Source organism: Trichosurus vulpecula, chromosome 2 (assembly GCF_011100635.1).
Source record: "Trichosurus vulpecula isolate mTriVul1 chromosome 2, mTriVul1.pri, whole genome shotgun sequence".
Lineage (NCBI taxonomy): Eukaryota > Metazoa > Chordata > Mammalia > Diprotodontia > Phalangeridae > Trichosurus > Trichosurus vulpecula.
In genome coordinates, this window is record NC_050574.1 from 311,417,148 (window position 1) to 311,438,373 (window position 21,226).

Below are 21,226 nucleotides of genomic sequence, written 5' to 3' on the forward strand. Positions count from 1 at the left end.
GGAGAAAAAAAACAATATGAAACAATCCTTGGGCTTGAGGACCTTGAGAAGGTAACCTCAGTGCTTTGGGGCCAAGCTTGATTATTAGAATTCTACCACTTTCTGCTTCTCTTGTTTTGTTGCTGCTGTTTCCATTTATATTGTTGTAGTTGTGCATATTATTTTTCTGTTTGCTTACTTCCTTTTGTATGAGTTCATATATGTCTTCCCATTCTTCATTATATTCATCATAGTCATCCTTTCTTGCAATAATATTAAGCCCGAGAGCCCTGGCAGAGACCTACCAGTCCTACTTCCAAGCTAACCCCAAAACCATCATTCTGCAGAGCAGCCCCTATAGGGAGGGAGCCCATCACCAAATGCGAACCGACAATCATTCTCAGGACAGGCAAGCTAGCCTAGCTGAAATAGCTGAACACCATGAGGGAGAGAGAGGGAGGGGCAGCACCTGCTAGACAAATTAAAATACCACCACCACCACCACCACCACCTCTCCTTGGACCCAGAGGGAGGCAATTCAGAACCCTGAGTCCAAGAGCACCAGGAATAGCAACACCCGTCAGACCATGGGCCCTACTTGTAGGCCAGCTGCTGCAGCCGCCATCTTGGTAAGCAACCAATTGCTATAAATAGCCAGGCAACTGCCTCTGTGAGGGATCTCACTCACAACTACTGAAGACCCAGAAAAGAAAGTTCTCACCACAAAAGTGCCTGGCCCTGTCAATAGTTCAACATCAGAAACTGATGTGATTTTATCAGTGGGAATAATATTAAAGATGATTCTTTACTATCTGTTTCACCTCTGCATTCCAAGAACCCTGGGACCTTTACATCAGACTTGCTCTCCCATTCAAATGTGGGAACCTTGACAGCAGGGAGTGACTTACTGTTGAGTTAGTATCTCCAGTGCTAATGAGAGGTGCAGGTGAAGTTGTCTAACACACTGTTAGAGAAGCTGGAGAGGGATTCAGGAAAAAAACTAGGACTTGAGATAGAGATCTGAGAATCATCTATGGAAAATAGATGGACTTACCAAAGGAGGAACTACAAAGGGAGAAAAATCTTTAAGGACACTGAAATTTAGAGACAACAAAAAATATCCAGGGAGTTCGAAAAGAAATAGCCAGATAGATAGAAAGAGAACCAGAAAAAATCAGTATCACAAAAATCAAGGGAGGAGAGAGTACCAAAAAATATGGGATGGTCAACAGTATCATATGTTATAAATAGATCAAGGCAGATAGGCTAACAGTCCATTTGATTTTGCAATTAGGAGGTTGTTGGTGATCTTACGGAAAACAGTATCCATAGCAAATTTGGAAAAGAAGCAAGATTGAGGGAATTAAGGAGTAAGGGGTGGTGGTGGTCAGTACTAAGGACTTGGAAGCAACAAAAATAGACTATTCTTTCTAGAAGTTTAGCAGTGCTGGACAATGGGGAGCTAAGGCCACAGCTTTGTAGGGGCATCCTGGTACCTGACCACGTTGATAAAGTGTGGAAGGAGCTAGTAGACAAAATGAGAGATAAGGGAAATGATTATCAGAATGAAATCCCCAAGGAGATTTGAGGATGGGTCACAAACACAATTGGAGCTTTAGCAAGTTCCATCCAACCCTGTGACACCTCACTGATAAGGTTATAAGTGGATATGTTATTTTAGGTCAACATTTATCCAAGTCCATAGCTCTAGGCTTCCTTCTAGCCAATGACTTTGAGTCAGACTAGGCTAGATAAAATCAGATAAAAAGATATTTAATTAGAATAGTATGCAAAGTAAACAGCAAGAAATGGAATTAGACAGCAAGAACACATATGCAAATGGCTGCCCTCTCCCATGCCCCCAAGAGAAACTGAGTCAGTTCCCTATTCCTTCCCCAGTGCACCCCCAACTCAAAGGAAGAATATCTTTTTCCACTGATAGTATTACTTAAGTTTCTGATGTTGGACCTCTATTTTAAGGAAGTGGTCAAGCCAGCCATAATTACTCCTTTATTCTTCTCTGCTCCCTGCTCCTGCTGTTGGGATTCCTTTCTTCAGACATCCCCGTCTAGTAGCTTCTTTCCTCCCCCTCCCCCATTTTTGGCTGTCTTTTATGTGCTGTCTTCTCCCATTAGAATGGAAGCTCCCTGAAGACAGGGTCTATCTTTCTTTTCACTTGTTATTTGGTATCCCTAATCCTAAGCATGGGGCCTGGGACAGAGTAAGCACTTAATTCATGCTTGTTGACTTGGTATCTTCTTGGCACGTGTCTTTCAGAGGAGGGGCCTGCCATGAAAAGATGCCTTTGTGGGGGGAGGAAGCAGTGAAGAGACTACTTAGTGGCTATTGTGCTCCGTGAGCTTTCTGTGCACCATCACATTCCTCACACTAATTTAATGCTTTTGCTAAACATTTATATTTGGCAAAGAATGTATTTTAATTATTGCCTAAGCCTTGTCCTGAGTCTTAACTCTTCTGTGGTTCTATGTGAGAAATTCCTGCCTGGATAAAATTGTCTTTTGAAATTCAAAAGAAAGACAGAGAGGGGCAGAGACAGAGATCTTGGTTCATTTAGGGAAAGGTTCTTGGGGCCAGTATGTGAAGCAGCATCCATAATAACCATGAAGATATAAATGGAAAAACCAAAACACCCCATCAATCTTGGCCCTGGAGAAAAACAGTGAGGTTGGAGGGTGGGGAGGGGGCAGGAAAGTGTGGAACCATGGCTATGGAATATTGCATGTGCTGTTAGATGTGCTTGATGTGTTGGCTGGTTTTATTGAACTGTTTATTTCCTCTTTCTTCTCTATTTGTTATAAAGAATGCTCCCTGGGTAGGGGAGAGGGAAGAAGACGTTAGGAAATGAGGGAGATTAAAAAACAAGCAATATCATTAAAGATAAGATTAGAAATAAAATGATTGAGATTGGTGGCAAGGGTTGGGCTGGAGGGGAAGACTAAAATCAAGGTGTTGAAATCACTAAGGAAAGTAATCTGGAGATCCCTTAGATGGCAAGACAAAGATAGAGACAGAGTGAAGAACTCCCTTTCCTGGCTTTGTGAGGGTGCAAAGGTTGTGTTGTCTTTGTAGAAAACCTAGATTTCAGTTAGTGCCAAGAGACACAGAAAATGTAAGAAGAAGAGGTTGAGGATGAAGGGAAGCTTGTAAACAATGGAGCAGGTCAGAAGTCAACAAGAATTTATTAAGCTTCTACTATGCACCAGGCACTGTGCTAAGTGCTGGGGATACAAAAAAGAGACAAAAATGCTCCCTTCTCTTGAGGAGCTCCCAATTTAATGGGGAGGAACAACATGCAAACAACTCTGTACAAGCAAGATCCGTACAAGACATGTTGGATTGATCTCAGTTAAAAGGCACTAATACTAAGAAGGACCAGGAAAATCTTCTTTCAAAAAGTAGGCTTTTTGCTGGAACTTGAAGCAAGCAATCTTGGAAGCCAGGACGAGGAGATGAGATGAGGAGAGAGGGAATTCCAGCTTACAGGCTATTCTCATTTCTCTAGCTGTACTACTTTGGGGCTTCTCTGACTGACTTCTCCCCCACATTCCATGTTCCAGGAAGCTCATTATTGGGATCATCGTCCCGCAAGATCTCATCAGCCTTCGTATTCATCGGTACCTTTTGCCTCTCTGCGTGGAGGTTGGGGCCGTGACTTGCCCAGGGTCACACAGTTAAAAAGGGAATCTTGGTCTTCCTGACTGCAGCTCCCAGGCCTCTGTAAAGCGAGAGAATTCAGCTCAGACATCTTATTTCTTGCCTGACTGCACTACTTTGAGACTTCTCTGACTGATTTCTCCACCTTGCCCCTTCTCCAGGTATTGCCTCCTTTTCAGCGTCCTTTTGTGTTTTGTCTTCCTCCACTAGATTATAAACTCCTTGAAGTTAGGGACTATCTTTTTTCATATTTGTATCCCTGCGAGTAGGTGTTTAATAAAGGTTTGACCCTTGAAAGGGCTTCAACCTTGCTAGCTATTGTTACTTCTTTCCCTTGGAACTCCTAGCACAAAGGAGAACAGGCTTGGTTCTGGGGAAGAAAGGAAACAAGCATTTATCGAGCACCTACTAGGGGCTTCTAGGTGATACAGTAGGTAGAAGGCGGGGCCTGGAGTCAGTCCTGAGTTCCAATCCGGCCTCAGGAGCTTATTAGCTGTATGGCCCTGGGCAAGTCACTTAACCCTGTTTGCCTCAGTTCTGCATTTGTGAAACAAGCTGGAGAAGGAAATGGCAAACCACTCCAGTATCTTTGCCAAAAAAAAAAAAAAACTTAAGTGGGGTCACAGAGTCAGAGGACACTAAAACGAGTGAACAACAACAGCAAAATGGGCTAAACGCTTTACAAATATCTCGTTTGATCCTTCAGGGCATCCCTGAGAGGTATCATTATTGCCATTTACAATTAAGGAAACTGAGGCAAACAAGGTTAAGTGATTTACTCAGGGTCACACAGCTAATGTCTCTTGAACTCATTGAACTCACAGAACACATGGAACACATTGAACTCCAAGGCCTGTGCTCTAACCACTGTACCATCTAGCTGTCCCCTGGAAAGATAAGGAATCCCCTCTTCTCGAGGGACTGAAATATCTATGTTGGAGGAGGAACATATGCGAGTCGTATATATATATTTATTTGCTCATATCCTCAGCACAGATCCTGAAAATGGACTTTTCTGTTTCTAAAGACGGTAGCAACAAAGAACCAAGAGATAAATGGCTTAATCCCAACTCCTGATCTTCTTTCACATAATTTCCCCTTCTTTTCTCTATCTAAATCCACCTATGCCTCACAGTCCAGCTCAGGTCACAATTACTTACAAGGATTTATTAAACCCTTGTTGTTCAGTCGTTTTGATTGTGTCTGACTCTTCATGACCCCATTTGGGGTTTTCTTGGCACAGATACTGCAGCAGTTCTCCATTTTGTTCTCCAGCTCATTTTGCACATGAGGAAACTGAGGGAAATAGAGTTAAGTGACTTGCCCAGGGTCATATCTAGTAAGTGTCTGAGGCCAGATTGGAACTCACGAAGATGAGTCTTCTTGACTCAGGCCCGGCACTCTGTCCTCTGAGCCAACTACCTGCGCTTACTGTGTGCCAAGCATTTATGTTCGGGGCTGGGAACAAATACAGAGAAAGGCAAAACCCCATTTCTACCTTCAAATTCACATTCTAATGTGAGAGACAATATGCAAATAGTTATTTGATACAAGATATATTTGATCCAATATATATGCATATATATAATATAATAATATATAATAAATATGCAAATACATATGCAAAAAAAAGTATTGTTTGTCTTTCGTTCTTGAGGAGGACCATGACATCGGGAAGGTAATGTCACGACTTGCAAGTGAATTGAATTTAAGTGAGGCAGGGCTGTGCAAAGTCACCACTCCTCTGGAGCCATCTGGATCCAGTGGCAGAATATAGATCAGGATGACTGGAGATGGTCCCCTATGCAGTGAGAGATGTTGGCCTTTTTAAGCTAAGGTAATCTCAGAGGGAAAACCTTGGGGTTGGGTGAAAGTTTGTTTCCTATCTGTATCTAAGCTAGGTCTTGAAGGAAACTAGAGAAGCCAAGAGTTGGAGAAGGAAGAGCCTTCCAGGCCTGTGATATAGAGTTGGAGATGGTGTGTTCTTTTAGAGGAATGGCAAGTAAGAAGAAGGGAAAGAAGGAAACAAGCATTTATTAAGCACTTACTATGTGCCAGGCACATAGCTGTGTGGTAGAGTATGTAGAGGGGAATAAATTGTAAGTGGATCATCCTTCTAGCCAAGAAGCCTTCCTTCAGCTCCTGGCTCATCACCTTCCTCTCTCCTCAATGACTGCCCTTATACTAGGGGACTTTTAATAGATGCTCCATTAAAGTCCCTAGCCTCCCAGTTCCTTAGTCTCCTTATATTCCATGGCCTACTCCTTCATTCCCCTTCAGCCACACATAGGGATCTCACATTCAAGAGCTTATTACCCACAAGTGTTCTCCTTCCTCAATAAGAACTTCTGACATTCTCCTATTATTCTATGTCTCTCTGTGCCCCACCCCTCCTAAACTTGTTCTTTACCTTCATTGAAAACTCTAATCCCTCCACCCCCCAGTACTTCCTCAGGCTTCACTTTCCTCCCTCTCCAATTTCTACCCAATGGTTAGATATTTCAGTTCTACACTGTCCTCTATTCTCAAACCCCTTGACCCCTTTTTCTCACAACTGAGCTGACCAAGTACATTACAAAATCATGTTATCCAATCTCAACAGGACCCTCATTGCATCAATTCAGTCCTTTTATTCCTTCCTAATTGATTATGTTAACACTCCCTCCAGAGAAGCTATTCCAAACCTTTTCCTTCAAGTCTCCCATGTCTTCTTCTCCCCCTTTCTAGGATGAAGATCTTACCTCTTACTTAACAGAAAAGAGTGAGGCCATTTGATGGGAGCTTTCTCTTCTCCAGTTCTCTTTATCTTCAAACCGCTTGACCTCATTTTCCACTCTCCTTTGCCAAAGAGTGGCCCTTCTCACCAAGACAACCTCCTATATGTGCACATGATCCCATTCCATCCTATGTTCTCCACCAGATGTACTATTCAAGCATTCCTCTCAAATCTTCAACCTCTTCCCAACCTTACTGGTTCTTCCTCTATTGTCTTCAAACATGCCCTAAATCTCCCCAGTCCTTAAATACCTTCATTAGATCCTACCTACCCCTTCAAGTTATTGTCCTATATCTCTCCTCCCTTTCTCAGACAAATTCCCTGGAAAAGCTGTCTACACTGTCTCCATTTCCTCTCCTCTCACTTCATCCTCAACTCTTTACAATATTGCTTCCAAGCTCATTATTCAACTGAAACCACCCTCCAGTTACCAAGGATTTCTTAATTGCAAAATCCGATGATTTTTTTTTCAGTCATCATCCTTCACCCATCTTTTTTTTTGGAGGCAATTGGAGTTAAGTGACTTGTCCAGGGTCACATAGCTATTAAGTGTCTAAGGTCAGATTTGAACTTACGTCCTCCTAATTCCAGGGTCAGTGCTCTATCCACTGCACCACCTAGCTGCCCCTATCCTTCACCTATCCTTGCCATTTGACACTGTTGACCACTCTCTTTTACTTACTCTCTCTTCTCTAGGTTTTCATGACACTTCTCTCTTCTGGTTCTTTTCCTACCTATCTGAGGTAGGAGTTTCAGTCTCTACTGGTTCGTCATCCATATCATACTCCTAAACTGTGAGTATTCCCCATGGCCCTAACCTGGGCCCTTTTCTCTTTCTCTCAATATCTCACTTGGGCAACCTTCTCAGCTTCTATAGATTCTATCATCTGACTTCTCTATGCAGATGACTCCCAGATCTATGTAACCAGCCCTAGTCTCCCTCTAGAACTTGGGTCTCACGTTATCAATTGCCTATTAGATATTTGAACTAGACATCTCTTAGGCACATAAAACTCTGTACGTCCAACATAGAAGTCATTATTTTCCCCCCAAACCCAGGGGGTTTGCATGCTAAGTGCATTACTGTAATAGCAATATGCCTCCATAAGAAACTGCCTGGGTCCCTCTTCTGTGGAACAAAGAGTCAACCAGAAGGGAACGTGTCCTGCACTTGCAATAGGAAAGTAGGGAGGTGGTTTGCTCTGAGAATCTGTGGGAGAGTACTGCCACATTCTTATCATCTGTTTTACTAAACTATTTAACTAAATGTCTTTGGCTTGGCACTAGTAGTTCTCTGGTCAAATCTGATAAACAAAAGGCTTGTGAGCTAAGACTTGAGTAAATGCTGACCCAAAATGTTCCACAAAGATGGGACGGCTTTGAGGGGGTCTATGATCAAGAGAAGGCCCCCAAAAGATGTCACAACAATGCCACAGTAAGTGCAAAAGATTAAATTTAATAGGAAAATTTAAAGTCCTACCCTCGGTTCCAAATTTTTCACATACAATGTGCTTGTACACAGTAACAACACAATGATACACAACAATTCCAAAGTCAGGATGAAAAATGCTATCCACCTCCAGAGAGAGAACTGATGAACTCTCAGCACAGACTGAAGCATTTTTAAAAACTTTATTTTTCTTGCTCCACCCCATCCCCACCACAACATGGCTTAATATGGAAATGTTTTGTATGACTTTGCATGTATAATAGATAATGTGTTTCTTGACTTCTCAGTGGGAAGGGGAAAGAATGGGAGGAAAGAATGTGGAACTGAAAATAAGAAAAAAATAAAATAAAACATAAAAACAAGTACAATGTGGGAAAAAGATTGCCTAGGTAGTAGTTCATTTTGAAAAGAGCTGGGGGTATTAGTAGATTACAAGCTCAATATGAAGCATTAGTATGATATTACAGCCAAAAAAGCAAATTTTTTTGAGCTACTTTAAGAAAGGTGTCACATCCAGGAGTACAGTCAGATCACATCTGTAGTATTATATTCAACTTTAGGTACCATATATATTTTTTTGTTTTTTTGTTTTGGCAGGGCAATTGGGGTTAAGTGACTTGCCCAAGGTCACACACCTAATAAGTGTATAAAGCTAGATTTGAACTCAGGTCTTTCTGACTCCAGGCCCAGCAATTGTTCCACTGTGCCACCTGGCTGCCTCTTTTAGGAAGGACATTGATAAACCACAAAGTGTTGACAGGATAGTGAATGAGATGGTGAAAGATCTTAAGATCTTGGCATATGAGGATTGGCTGGAAGAACTTGGAAGAAAAGACTTGGGGGGAGGAATATATTACATTCTTCCAGGTATTTGAAGGGCTATCTTGTGGAATTGAGGTTAGACTTTTTCTGCTTGGTTCTAGAGGGCAGAACCCTGTCTATAACCAACCAAGAGGCAAATTTATGTTTAATGATAACAATAGCTAACATTTATATAGCACTTATTATGATGTACCAGGCTATGTGATAAGCGATTTACAAATACTATCTTATTCAGTCCTCACAACAACCCTAGGGGGTAAGTACTATTAATATCTCCATTTTATAGATGATAAAACTGAGGCAAAAAGAGGTTAAGCGCCCAGGGTCATACAGTTGAGTGTCTGCGACCAGATTTAAAGTAAAGTCTTCCTAATTGCAGATCCGGCACTTCTATCCACCATGCTACCACCTAGAGCTCTCCAAAAATGGATTGGGGTGCCTGAAAATAATAAATTTCCATCACATTAGAGAGCTTCAGGCAAAGGTTGAATAACCACCTTTGGGGGCTGTCATAGTGGGGCTTTTGGTCACGTGCAAGATGGACTTGATGGCCCTTCCAATTCTGAGGTTCTTGGTCCATAGCTACATGATACATCCAATCCTAAGGAAGGCAGAAGGGTCCCCAAAACAAAATTCCTACCTCCCTATTTTGCCCAAAGTGGCTTCTGGACAAACTAACCTATAAAGAAAGAGAGCTGCTTATTCTTTTCTTTAAAAACTCCTCCAAAAGACAGAAAATCCAGGGGAAATTTATATGAACTGATGCAAAGCGAAGTGAGCAAAACCAAGAGAATAATGTATATAGTAAGTGCAGTATTGTAAAGATAATCAACTTGGGCCAACCACAATTGCAAAGCACTCGTGATGAAATGTGCTATCTGCTTATGGATAGAGAGCCAATGGGCTCAGAGTGCAGACTGAAGCATATATTTTTTCTCTTTCTCTTGTTTTTTTTTAATATGGCTAATGTGGATCTTTGTCTTTCATGTATACATGTATACATATTTGTAATGTTTTTAATACCCAAAGGAAACTGCCCTCACCTTTTCTACCAATGCATCCCATTGTCTCAAAGCCCTTGTAATCCAGAGGTTCCTCCTAATATTTGACCCAAATACTGTTCCCCAGCTGCAGTTTAAGCTCAGTCTGGTCACCAACATCCTGACTTCAATGGACAAGATTGGCTGCTCACAACTGCTTGTGTAGGTCTTTAATGCTATGGTGGATCCTTTGGGTCGCACTCAATTTGCAGCTTCTCATTAATAGTCTGTGACCATATTCTCAGCTTCCCTGATCCTCGCCCCCTCAGTCATGCTTAGCTTTCCTGGGTGAAAGAACTTAAATTCAGAATAAAATAAATACAATTTTAAAAAGAAAAAGGAGATAAGACTGAAATGGGCTTCAGAACTTGGAGAAAAGGCCTATTCTATTACCTCCTTAATAAAATCATTAGTGGCATCACCTGGGTTCTGAGGATGACGGTACTGTGTCAGGCTACACAGGTGCTAATGATTACTGTTGTAGATGCAATGTCCTCATCCCCTCTCAAGCAAGACTCCTTCAGTTTTTGTTCCAAAGGAACTGTTCCCTGGAAGGTCTTCATATTCATCTTCCAGCCAGGGGCCAATTAACCTACATGATGTAAATGGTAGGAGTAGCCCTAAGCAGAAACCTTTGCTTCTCCTCTTCTAGAGGAAAACCTCGGATAAACCATGCACCCTAGAGTATTAGGGACTTTCTTGCCCCTTCTGGGAATGTGGAGAAGCCCAAGCTTAATGCAAAGGAATGAAATTGTTGTGCTAGAGTTTCTCCACTACTATGGAACCCCCAGTTCTCATGCCTCAAGGGGCATATGGTTTTTGTTGTTGTTCAGTTCTTTCAGTGATGTCCTACTCTTCATGAACCCATTTTGGGTTTTCTTGGCAAATATAGTGAAATGATTTACCATTTTCTTCTCCAGCTCATTTGACAGATGAGGAAACTGAGGCAAACAGGGTTAAATTACTTGCTCAGCATCACACAACTAGTAAGTGTCTGAGGTCTGGATTTGAACTCAGATCTTCCTGATTTCAAGCTCAGTTCTCTCTAACCACTGTGCCACCTAGCAGTACCTATGGCACATTATTGCTGATCTCAAGTTCTGTGGTTGATTTGCAGTATGTATTCCAAATCCAGGATTCTTTACCTCCCCACAGTGTATCTTTCCTATGCTCTTTCTAGACCTCTACTAGGCAAGTGGCTGGGGGTGGGAGGTCCCCAAACTTCATAACCAAATTAAACTACTTCTTAATTCTACCTCCCTACTCTCCCACCCCCAACTAATTACCCAGCTCCTCCTATACAAAATCCTTTAGAATTCCACCTTCAGCATTAACAGCAATTGCTAACAGATGTTAAGTATTTTACAAGACTTCAAATTCTTTGTCTCATTTGATCTTTTAACATCCAGGTGAGACAGATTGGGTAATTTTACCCCCATTCCACAATTTTAAAGCTAAAAGGGGCATCAAAGGTAATTCAGTCTAATCATCTTGTCTTATACGTAAAGCGATGGACCTGGAGCAGTAATGGCAGAACCATGCTGACTCCCAATCTAGATTTCTTTGCTGCTAAGGAAGCTAAAATAGGTATGGGAATGAGGAGCTTCTCCATTATTTCCTTACAATAGAGGCTCATTTTTTCAAGCCACTGTAAAGGGATGGACTTAAAAGCAGGGCCAGGTCTAAGCAAAATGGTAAAGTAAAACAGAGGGTGTGTCACCCCAGTCCTTTTTCCTTCTGGTGGCCAGCCATTTCTACCTCTCAAAAGACATCCTCTCCTGTCCCATCCCCAGAAGACCTTACTTTTATTCAGCTTTTAAAGAGTCCCATCTGCCAGGTTAGTTTAAGGAGTTTGCAGGGGTTATTTGGAGGACTCTGGAAGACTTGAAAAACCTTTCAAAGCAAAAGAATTAATCTCTATATATACATTTAGAAGGGAATAAAAGGCTTCTAAACTATAAACAAATAAGAGGGTGAGGGAATAGGAGAAGGTGGGGTATAGAAGGATGTCTAGATTAATGGGAATGGGATAAAGAGGGAACAAGATTATATATATATACATATATATATATATGTTTGGAAGGCTATAAAAGACTTCTAAATTCACATAGAAATAAGAGGGCAAGGGGAAAGGGTGGGGGTCGGGGAGAGGATAGGGGAGGGATCTTGGGGGGAGGGGCTAGAGGGAGGTGTGTAGGTTAAGTGACAGGAGGGCAAGATAGGGGATAGAAATTAAGTAGAGGAGTCAGGAGGGACAGGAAATAAGAGATACACACTAACATAAAATAAAGATCAAGAGTAGAATTTATCAGAGTTAAAAAAAGCAGGGGTAGTAATCATGATCCCAGACAAAGTTAAAGCTAAAAGAGATTTAATCAAAAGAGAAAAATAGAGAAACTACACTATATGCCAGCCATATTAATCAATTTTGGTTTAGACTATTTAAAATTCTAGACAATATAAGGTTGAAATATTGCTCTGGTGTAGGAGATGATGATTTAGAAAAATATGGAAAGACTTGGACTTCTGAAGGAAGATGTTATCCACCCTCAGAGGACAAACAAGTAGTCTTACATAGATGCATATGAATGTATATGTGTATGATTATAGATATCCATGTATAAATATGTGTAAGTATATGTATGCATATCTATATATTTGTCTATATATGTGTATGTATATATATGTATGTGTGTTTCTTTTTTCTTTTCTTATTTTTTATTTATTGTCTGGCTCCTCTAGGGAAATCCTGAAATCAATCAACATTTATTGTCTAGGGAAATCCTGAAATCAATCAACATTTATTACATGTCTACTATGTGTCAGGCACTGTGATGGAAATCGGAAAAAGCATTGGAAAAGCGTTGGAAATAACAGCACAAAGGCCCAGATATGAGGTGGACCTTGCTTAAAAAGCTCCTCCCAGCCCTAAAACTGATTTCCTTATGATTCCTTTGCATTTATGAAGCATTTCCTAGGGTAATAAAGGTTGTGCACAACACAGAAAGAGCAACTAGGGCCTAAGAAATATGACTTTAAGATAGGAATGGGCTAACGAGCATTTCTTATTTAAACAGAAAGCGTTTCTATTTTGCTCTTTTCTTCCCCCTCTGGTTTGTCTTTCATCTTTAGTGTGGAAAAAAAGAAGGTCTGGGGAGAAAGAGAAAGAGGAAACTAAGAAGAATAGAAAAGAAAAAGGAAAGCACTTTCCTTGCTGTGGGGAGATGAGTAAAGAGGGGGGAAGGGAAGGAAAGCATGGAGACCGGAAGAACTGAGGTACAGAGAATCAGAAAAGTAACCAAAATAGACTCTGAGAAGCAAGTGACAATTTATTTTCTATCTAGTCCCTCCCGGGCTCTTGGCATGGCCTCCACCGGCTGTTCACCCTGATAGTGCCTCCCCACCGAATTCCATCTTTGCCCTTGCTGTCACTGGGAAGTGACTGGGCCAGAGAGTAGGGGGAGATAGGGACAGGGCAAGGAGGAGGAGAGGTGATATCTATTTCCTCTTCTTTCAGCTGAATCATCCCCCGGGGCTCGGGTGACAGCTGCCCTTTTCTTTATGGGGCTTTTGGAGAAATTAACCGGGAAGAGCTGCTGCCTTATATGCCAACTGACACCAGAAATGGCATCAACTGTCAGGCCTTACTAAGAAGCGCCTTCTAGCTGCTTTCCAAAGCAGGTAGCTGCAGAGAGCCCTGATTTTCCTGAACCAATTAAAAAGGACAATCCCTTATTGCAGATGGTGTTCGTGGAAGCAGGGGAGATAGGGATACTTGTCTCACCTTAGATTGGTTAGGCCGGAACCGTTTACCCTGAAATATCAAAGAGCTACCCCCCCACCCCCAACTCCCTGCCTATGAGGCTAATGTTGACAAGAACCACAACAAAATCACCTACTTTCATTATGTTTAGAGGGTGAAAGGAGGATCTGTTCAAGAAATTGAAGATGTTAAGCTGAGAGAAGAGATTTAGTGGGGAACAGGGACTACACAATCATCCTCAAGCATTTGAAGTAGTTTCATTTGGGAGAGGGATTAGAACTATTCTGCTTTACTCCAGAATGCATAACCCATAGTAATGAGTAGAAGTTATAAAGAGGTCAATTTAGCTCCAGCATTGCTGTTGCTCAGTCTTGACCTACTCCTCATGACCCTATTTGACAGAGATATTGGAGTGGTTTGCCATTTCCTTCTCCAGCTCACTTTACAGATGAGGAAACTGAGGCAAACAGGATTAAGTGACTTGCCCAGGGTCACACAGCTAGTAAGTGACTGAGGCCAGATTAGAACTCAGGAAAATGAGTCTTCTTGACTCTGGGCCCGGCATTCTATCCACTACCACTACCTAGCTCTAGAATTAGAACTGTTCAAAAGCCAATGGGATGCCTCAAAAGGCAGTGGTTCATCTCTCATGGAAGGATCTTCAAGAAGAGTTTGGATAACCAATCACTCAAAAAGTATTAATTAATTGAAAATTATGCGGCACTTGGCTAAGTGCTGGAGATACAAAAACAAAAATTAAATAGTTCCTGCCCTCAAAGATCTTACTTTCTTCCTGGGAGAAACAAGTACATGTATAAGGACTTAGCCAGACTTCCTCTTCCCTAACCCAGGGCTCTGCTGCCCTCTTCTAATTGCCATTGGTTAGAGCCTTGGCCACTCATACCCCTCAGATGATCAGGGAGTCACCAGCTGCAATCCTTCTGATTAATCTCCCCTGCCATTGCTCCCTAAGATCTTCTGGGTCACATTCTCTGCCCCACAGCTATGCCCTCCAGAGACCTGGTAATACTTCAAGGTGGAGAAAAGTGGATAGAGTGTCAGGCCTGACGTCTGGAAGAGTTATCTTCCTGAGTTCAAACCCATCCTCAGACACTTACTAGTTGTGTGACCCCAGGCAAATCACTTAACCCTGTTTGCCTCAGTTTCCTCATCTGTCAAATGAGCTGGAGAAGGGAATGGCAAACCACTCCAGTATCTCTGCCAAGAAAATCCCAAATGGGGTCATGAAGAGTCAGACAGGATTGAAAAATGACTCAACAACACCTTCAAGGATGTCTAGGAGTTGTTATTAGCCCTGCTGCTGTATCCAAGGACTACTGGACCTTTCTTTTTGCCGTGAAGGTGACACCTACTATATGTGCTGTTTCCTCTAATGAAAATGTGAAGTCCTTGAGAGCTAGAATGGTATTGCTTTTCTGTTTCTATCTGGAATGCTTGGCACATAATAAGTACTTAATTAGTGCTTTTCCAATCTTAAAATATATATTAAAATGTGTACAAAATAAACACAAGGTAATTTTTGAAAGGAGGTACTAGCAGCTGGGGAGATCAGAAAAGTTCTCCCTCTGAAGTAGCCGCCAAGCCAAATTTTGAAGGCAGCTAGGGATTTTAAGAGATGGAGGTAAGAAGGGAGCATGTTCCAGGCAAGGAGAAAGAAGATAGAATGCCGTATGTAAGTAGTAGCAAGAAGGCAATTTCCTTTTTTTGTTTTGTTTTTTTTTTTATTTAATTTTTATTTTTAGTTCTGAATTCTCTCCCTTCCTCTACTGTTTCTCTTACCCACTGAGAAGGCAAGACATATGATACCCATTATATATATGAAGCCATGCAAAACATATTCAAGAAGGCAATTTTTGACTAGATCACAGTGTGCGAAGGGGTACTTGGAAAGAGGTTAAAGACAGATTGTAAAGAACTTAAAAAAATAAGCTCTTACTGATTTCTTTAAAAAATGCCTTAGCGTCCCACAATATCCTCCTTCCCTCTCCCAGCAAGTTGCCCCATGTAGCAAATTGTATTTTTTAAAATGAAAAAAAAAAGAAAAAGAAAGGAAAAATCAGCATAAATGATGAATACGTTGAAAAAGATTGAAAATACGTGCAATATGTAACACTTTTGGACCTACCATCTTTGTAAAGCAATGGACTGAGAGCGTCTTCACATATCTCTTCTTTCCAGTCATGCTTGGGTTTTTTGGTTTGTTTTTTTTTTAAATTTTGCAACATTCGCTTTTGATTTATATGTGTGTGTCTGTGTGTATCCTTTCCATTTAAATTGTAGTAGTCATTGTATATGTTGTTTTCTTGGTTCTGTTTGTTTGGGAAGAATTTTAAATGCTAAACAGAAGAGGTTGTGTATGATCCTAGAAGAAATAGGGAGCCACTGGAGATTATTGGGCAGGGGAGTGGCGTGATCAGACCTGCACTTTAGGAATACCACTTTGTTAGTTGTCTGGAGGATGGATTGGAGAGGGGAGAGACTGGGATCAGGGAGACCACTTAGGAGATATTTGCAAAAGTCCAGGTGAGAGGAGGTAATAAGGGTAATTATTACCTGAATTGGGGTGGTGGCTGTGTGAGGAGAGAGACAGAGATATGACAGATGTTAAGATAGAATTGACTAGACTTGACATCTGATTGAATGTGTGGAGTGAGATAGAGTGAGGAGCCAAGGACAGCTCCAAGGTTTGAAACTAGGTGACTAGAATCCACTCTTTGGAAAGTACTCTTTCCCTCCCTCTTCCTCTGATTGGATGACTCCTCCCCAAACCTCCATTTAAGAAGAGCGTCCAGGCTACCCTCTAGACTTCCTCTGCTATGCCCCAACTCTTCGATTTTCAGCTCCTTTTTATGTGCTGTCTTCTCCCATTAGAATGTAAATTCTTTGAAAATGGGGACTTTCTTCTTTCTACTTTCTACTTGTATTTGTATTCCCAGGGATTAGCATAGTGCTTGATGCCCTTAATAAATGCAATTTGGGGTTTTCTTTAAAATGAAAGTGTTGAACTAAAGAACCTTGAAGGTCCTATCTAACACTGGCTTTCCATTGGAGCACATTCCAAATCCTCAGCTTTGGTTCCTTGAATGGGTTCCAAACTGTACCTTTCCAACTTATTCTTCATCTTCCCTTATGCAGTAAATCCCCATCCACTGGACTGGTGCTTATTATTCTCCTAAGATACTATATTCATTCTTGCCTCTGAGTCCTTGTTTATGTTATTCTTCCTATCTGGAGTGCCCTTCCCTGTCTTCTCATCTATTCAAATCCTACCCATCCTTCTGAGCCCCACTTAAGTCTCACCTTCTCTGTATTCAATTCAACAAACATTTATTAAGCATCCGCTATATACCAGGCACTGTGCACATGTGGGTTGGAGACACAAGGGAAAAAAAAAGGAAACAGTCCCTTTCCTCATGAGAAGAAACAAATATTCATAGATAATTAGATAACAAATATGATTTCATCAGGTTTCGGAAATTCCCATCATGAAAACTCCTTCTGTTGAAGCAGGTTAACAACTCATCTGTAACTTATACTCTTAGACAGGTACCCAGACTTGGTAGGTTAAGTGACTTAGTCATTGCCTCACAGGTAGTATGTGTCAGTGGCAGGACTTGAACCCGTTCTTCCTGATTCCAAGGTTAAACCCTATGCACTATATCAGACTTCTAGACATTGAGACACCTAGTGCAAAGGCAAGAGAAGGGAGATGGGGTGTCTTATGCAAGGAACAGAAAGTAGTCAGGTGTAGCTAGATAGTAGGGTTTGTGAAAAGGACTAATGTGGAAAAAGACTGGAAAGGAAGGGCCAAGTAGTGAAGATTTTAAAATGTCAAACAGAGGATTTTATATTTGATCCCAGAGGTAATAAGAAACCACTGGAGCTCACTGAGCAGGGAGGCAACATGGTCAGACCTAAGCTTTAGGAAAAAAAGACAAAATACCTTGTCAGGTGAGTAGAGGATGCATTGAAAAGAGACTTGACACAGAGAGACTCATTAGAAGGCTACTGAAGAAATCCAGGTGGGAAGTGATGAGGGCCTGAACTAACAGTAATGTGTTAGCTGTGTGAATGGAGAGATGTGTAAGAGAGATGTCATGAAGGTAGAAATGACAAGATTTGGCGACAGATTGGACATGTACGGTGAGAGCGACCCCCACGTATCAAAGTTGACATTGAGATTTCCAGTCTGAGTGACTGGCAAGATGATGGTGGCCTCCACAGTAACAGGAAGTTCAGAAGTGGAAAAAAGATAATGAGCTCTCTTTTGGACCTGTTGAGTTTAAGATGCCTAGGGGACATTAAGTTTGAGATGTCTATAAGATAGTTGGAGATGTGTGATTATATCTTAAAAAGGGATCCTCATGCTACAAAAAGTTGAGAACCATTACTGCTTAGAGGGTAATAAATAAACAAATCTCTATGAACTTTTTCTTAGAGTCAAAAGTCGACCAACTGCCATTCTCTGGCTCTTGGCTCAGCACTTCACAATTTGGCCTTTAGAGTTTCTTGGCTTCAGAGCTTGCCATGTCAGCCAAGCTCTCTTCCTCCCCACCCACCTCCAGGTGGTCAAAAGCCTTTGATTCCTAGGTTTAAAAAAATTATGTATGTTCTTTTTTTACATCATTGTTACTTTCCAATGACTCCCCTCAACCAAAGAGAAATCCTCCCTTTTAACAAATAATTACAATTAGGTGGAACGAATGTGTCCAAAAACACTTTGGATATGTGTGAAAATGTATGCCTCATTACTTACCTGTAGTTGGCTACCTCTCTGCCAAGAGATGGGAGGAGTGTTTCACTGTCAGTCCTTTTCAGCCAAGATTAGTCACTACATTAATGAGAATTCTCAAGTCCTTTCAAGTTGTCTTCCTTTACACTATTGTGGTCATGGTCTAAATTTCTTTTCTGCTTCTGCTTACTTCACTCCACTTTGGCTCATATTCATACTCATACTCACGTATCTCTAAATTCTTTACATTCATCATTTTTTTGAAATGCAATTACGTTCATATTCCACAATTTGTCCAGCTATTTACCAATCAGTGGGCACCCATTTTCTTTCCTATTTGCTGCTACAAAAAGTGCTGGTCTAAATATTTTTTACTATATGCATACATATGTATACTACACAGACATGTATACAGAGGGAGAGAGAAAGAGAGAGGTAAAGAGAGAAGGAGAAAGTGAGAGAGAGAGAGAGAGAGAGAGAGAGGAGAGAGAGAGAGGAGACAGAGAGAGGGGAGAGAGAGAGAGAGAGAGAGAGAGAGAGAGAGAGAGAGAGAGAGAGAGAGAAAATAGATGGAAGGTTAATCTTAAAAGACATTAGTGTATGTATTTATGTATGTATGCATGTTTACGACCCTTTTCTCTGCCTTTCATGTCCTTGGGGAGACTACCTGCCTTCTCTAATTGTCCTTAGGGACAGAATCTCATTGAGGTCATTGCTGTTCAGTCATTTCAGTCATGTCCAACTCTTAGTGACCCCATTTGGGGTTTTCTTGGCAAAGATACTGGAGTGGTTTGCAATTTTCTTCTCCAGCCCATTTGACAGATGAGGAAACTGAGGCAAATAGGGTTAAGTGATTTACTCAGCGTCACACAGGTAGTGTCTGAAACCAGATTTGAACTCAGGAAGATGAATCTTCCTAACTCCAGACCTGATGCTCTACCCTCTGTTCTACCTAGCTGCTTCTATGCTATTGTGGAGAGTATGTTAAATGCTTTCATGTCACCTTTAACTGACTAGTTTCAGCTCCAAGAGCCTCCCGTGTGCCTTTTTATTTCTTACTGTACCAATGGTACACCTTGAATCCAAGTCCTCGAAGGAAAGGGCATATTTGACCTTCTAAGTTCTTAGCTAAAGGCCTGGGAACTTCCCCTTTTCCCCAAAAGGCCAGAGCTGCCACTGGAGGAGAGAAGAAAGAGTACAAAGGTGTGCATCCTGTTTGTTTATATCTGCTGCCTGACTCCCCAGTGACAGACTTTTACCAACCAAAGTTTCCTTTGGCAGCTCACTTGTTTGCTCCTAATGGATAATAGGACAATGCTAAGAGCATTAAATCTATTTCTTTACTGAGCTATGAAGCATCTGAGAGTTTGCTTGTACAAAGAAATGTTGTCCTTCTTGGGTCACAGGGGCAGGTCCAGTACCTAGGATGAGAAGAATCAATCCAATGTTGTGCCAAGAACCAGATAGTGAATGGAGCAAGCACAGAGTTGAGAGTGAGTCAACTCCACATCAGCAATGGAAGAGACAAAAATCCTGAATATCATGATTTAGCAGGAGGCCAGGAGTTAGGAATGAAAGAACCATGGCAAGGTAAGGGAAGTCAGCAAGGATGCCAGGGAAGGATCTGTACAACAGCAGCCACAAGCTAGACAGAGAGACTATAACAGGCAGGATTTCAGATGCAAAAAGAGCTGTTGTTCCTGAACTAACCATGTATGAACCCCTGCCAAGTGCTTATGAGCTTCTTTGTCTAGAACTGTCCTTAGGGTGTAAGTGGGTCTGACAAAACTGTTTTTTTCTTGACCTATAGTTTTATCAGCATAGGGAACTTATGGTATAGAAAATTCCCCTGAGAAGATGGGCAATTTAGAGTCCTTATAACTCTTGAGAGTTAAGTAACCTTCCCATTGTCACACAACTAATATGTGTCAGAGGCAAACTTTGAACCCTGACTCTAAGGCCGACTTTTCTGCCTTTATTGGAGAGGATGATGATAGCTGAAATTTGTAGAGTGCTTTCTCATTCGATCCTATGAATAACCTAGTAAATTGAGTAGCACAGATAGTGTTCTCCTCATTCTATAGGGGAAACTGAATCTCAGAAAAGTGAAGCAGACTTGTCCAAGGTTGCACAGCTAGTAAAGGTCAGAAGTTCCCACCTCTTCTGATGCCAGATTCAATGTTCTTCGCTGTATTATACTGATCTCGTAGGTAGGGGACACGACAAGACTCAGCTTGCTGAAGTGAGAGAGACAGATAGACAGAGGGAGAGACAGCCAGAAGGACAGAGAGAGGAAGACAGACAGACAGACAGACAGACAGACAGAGAGACAGAGGGAGAAACAAACAGGAAGAGAGACAGAGAGAGACAGAGATAGAGATAGAGGGAGAAACAGACAAAGGGAGAGAGACAGAAGGACAGATAGGAGAAGACAGACAGAGAGAGAGAGACAGAGGGAGAGACAGAAGGAGAAACAGAGAGACAGACAGAGGGAGATAGTCAGAGGTAGAGACAGAGACAGACAAAGGGAGACAGAGGCAGAGACAGAGGGAGAGACAGACAGAGGGAGAAAGACAGACAAGAGGGGGAGAGAGGCAGAGACAGACAGAAGAAATATCTGAAAACCATTTCTTAAAGGGCTGTGACCTTTTTTAAACATTTCAAAACATTTCTGCAGACCAGTGCACAAAACAAATAAACAGCAGTTTCCTCACATTCAATTTAGGAGTATAGGAGATTGGCTTTTTCCAGGGCTAGATTAGAAGCAGGTTTTCATGTTCAAGGACATTGGTTCCCCCATCCTCTTGAGCCAGTTGAAAAAGTATTTTTCAACCTCTTTTGCCCTGGGTCTGATGTTTTAGACAACTCTCCATTTTGGAAGCAAGATTAGAACTCCCATCTCCCCCTTCTCCCAGTCGAGGAAGTAGTTCCTTTCAATCCAGGGTCTAGCACAGTCTAGCATTCCTCA

At 41.6% G+C, this 21,226-nt stretch overlaps 1 pseudogene; it reads left to right on the forward strand.

The window, feature by feature from the left end:
* The first annotated feature begins 420 nt into the window (after positions 1–420).
* The window catches only part of LOC118837083, a 57,937-nt pseudogene continuing 37,131 nt past the window's right edge, over positions 421–21,226 (forward strand).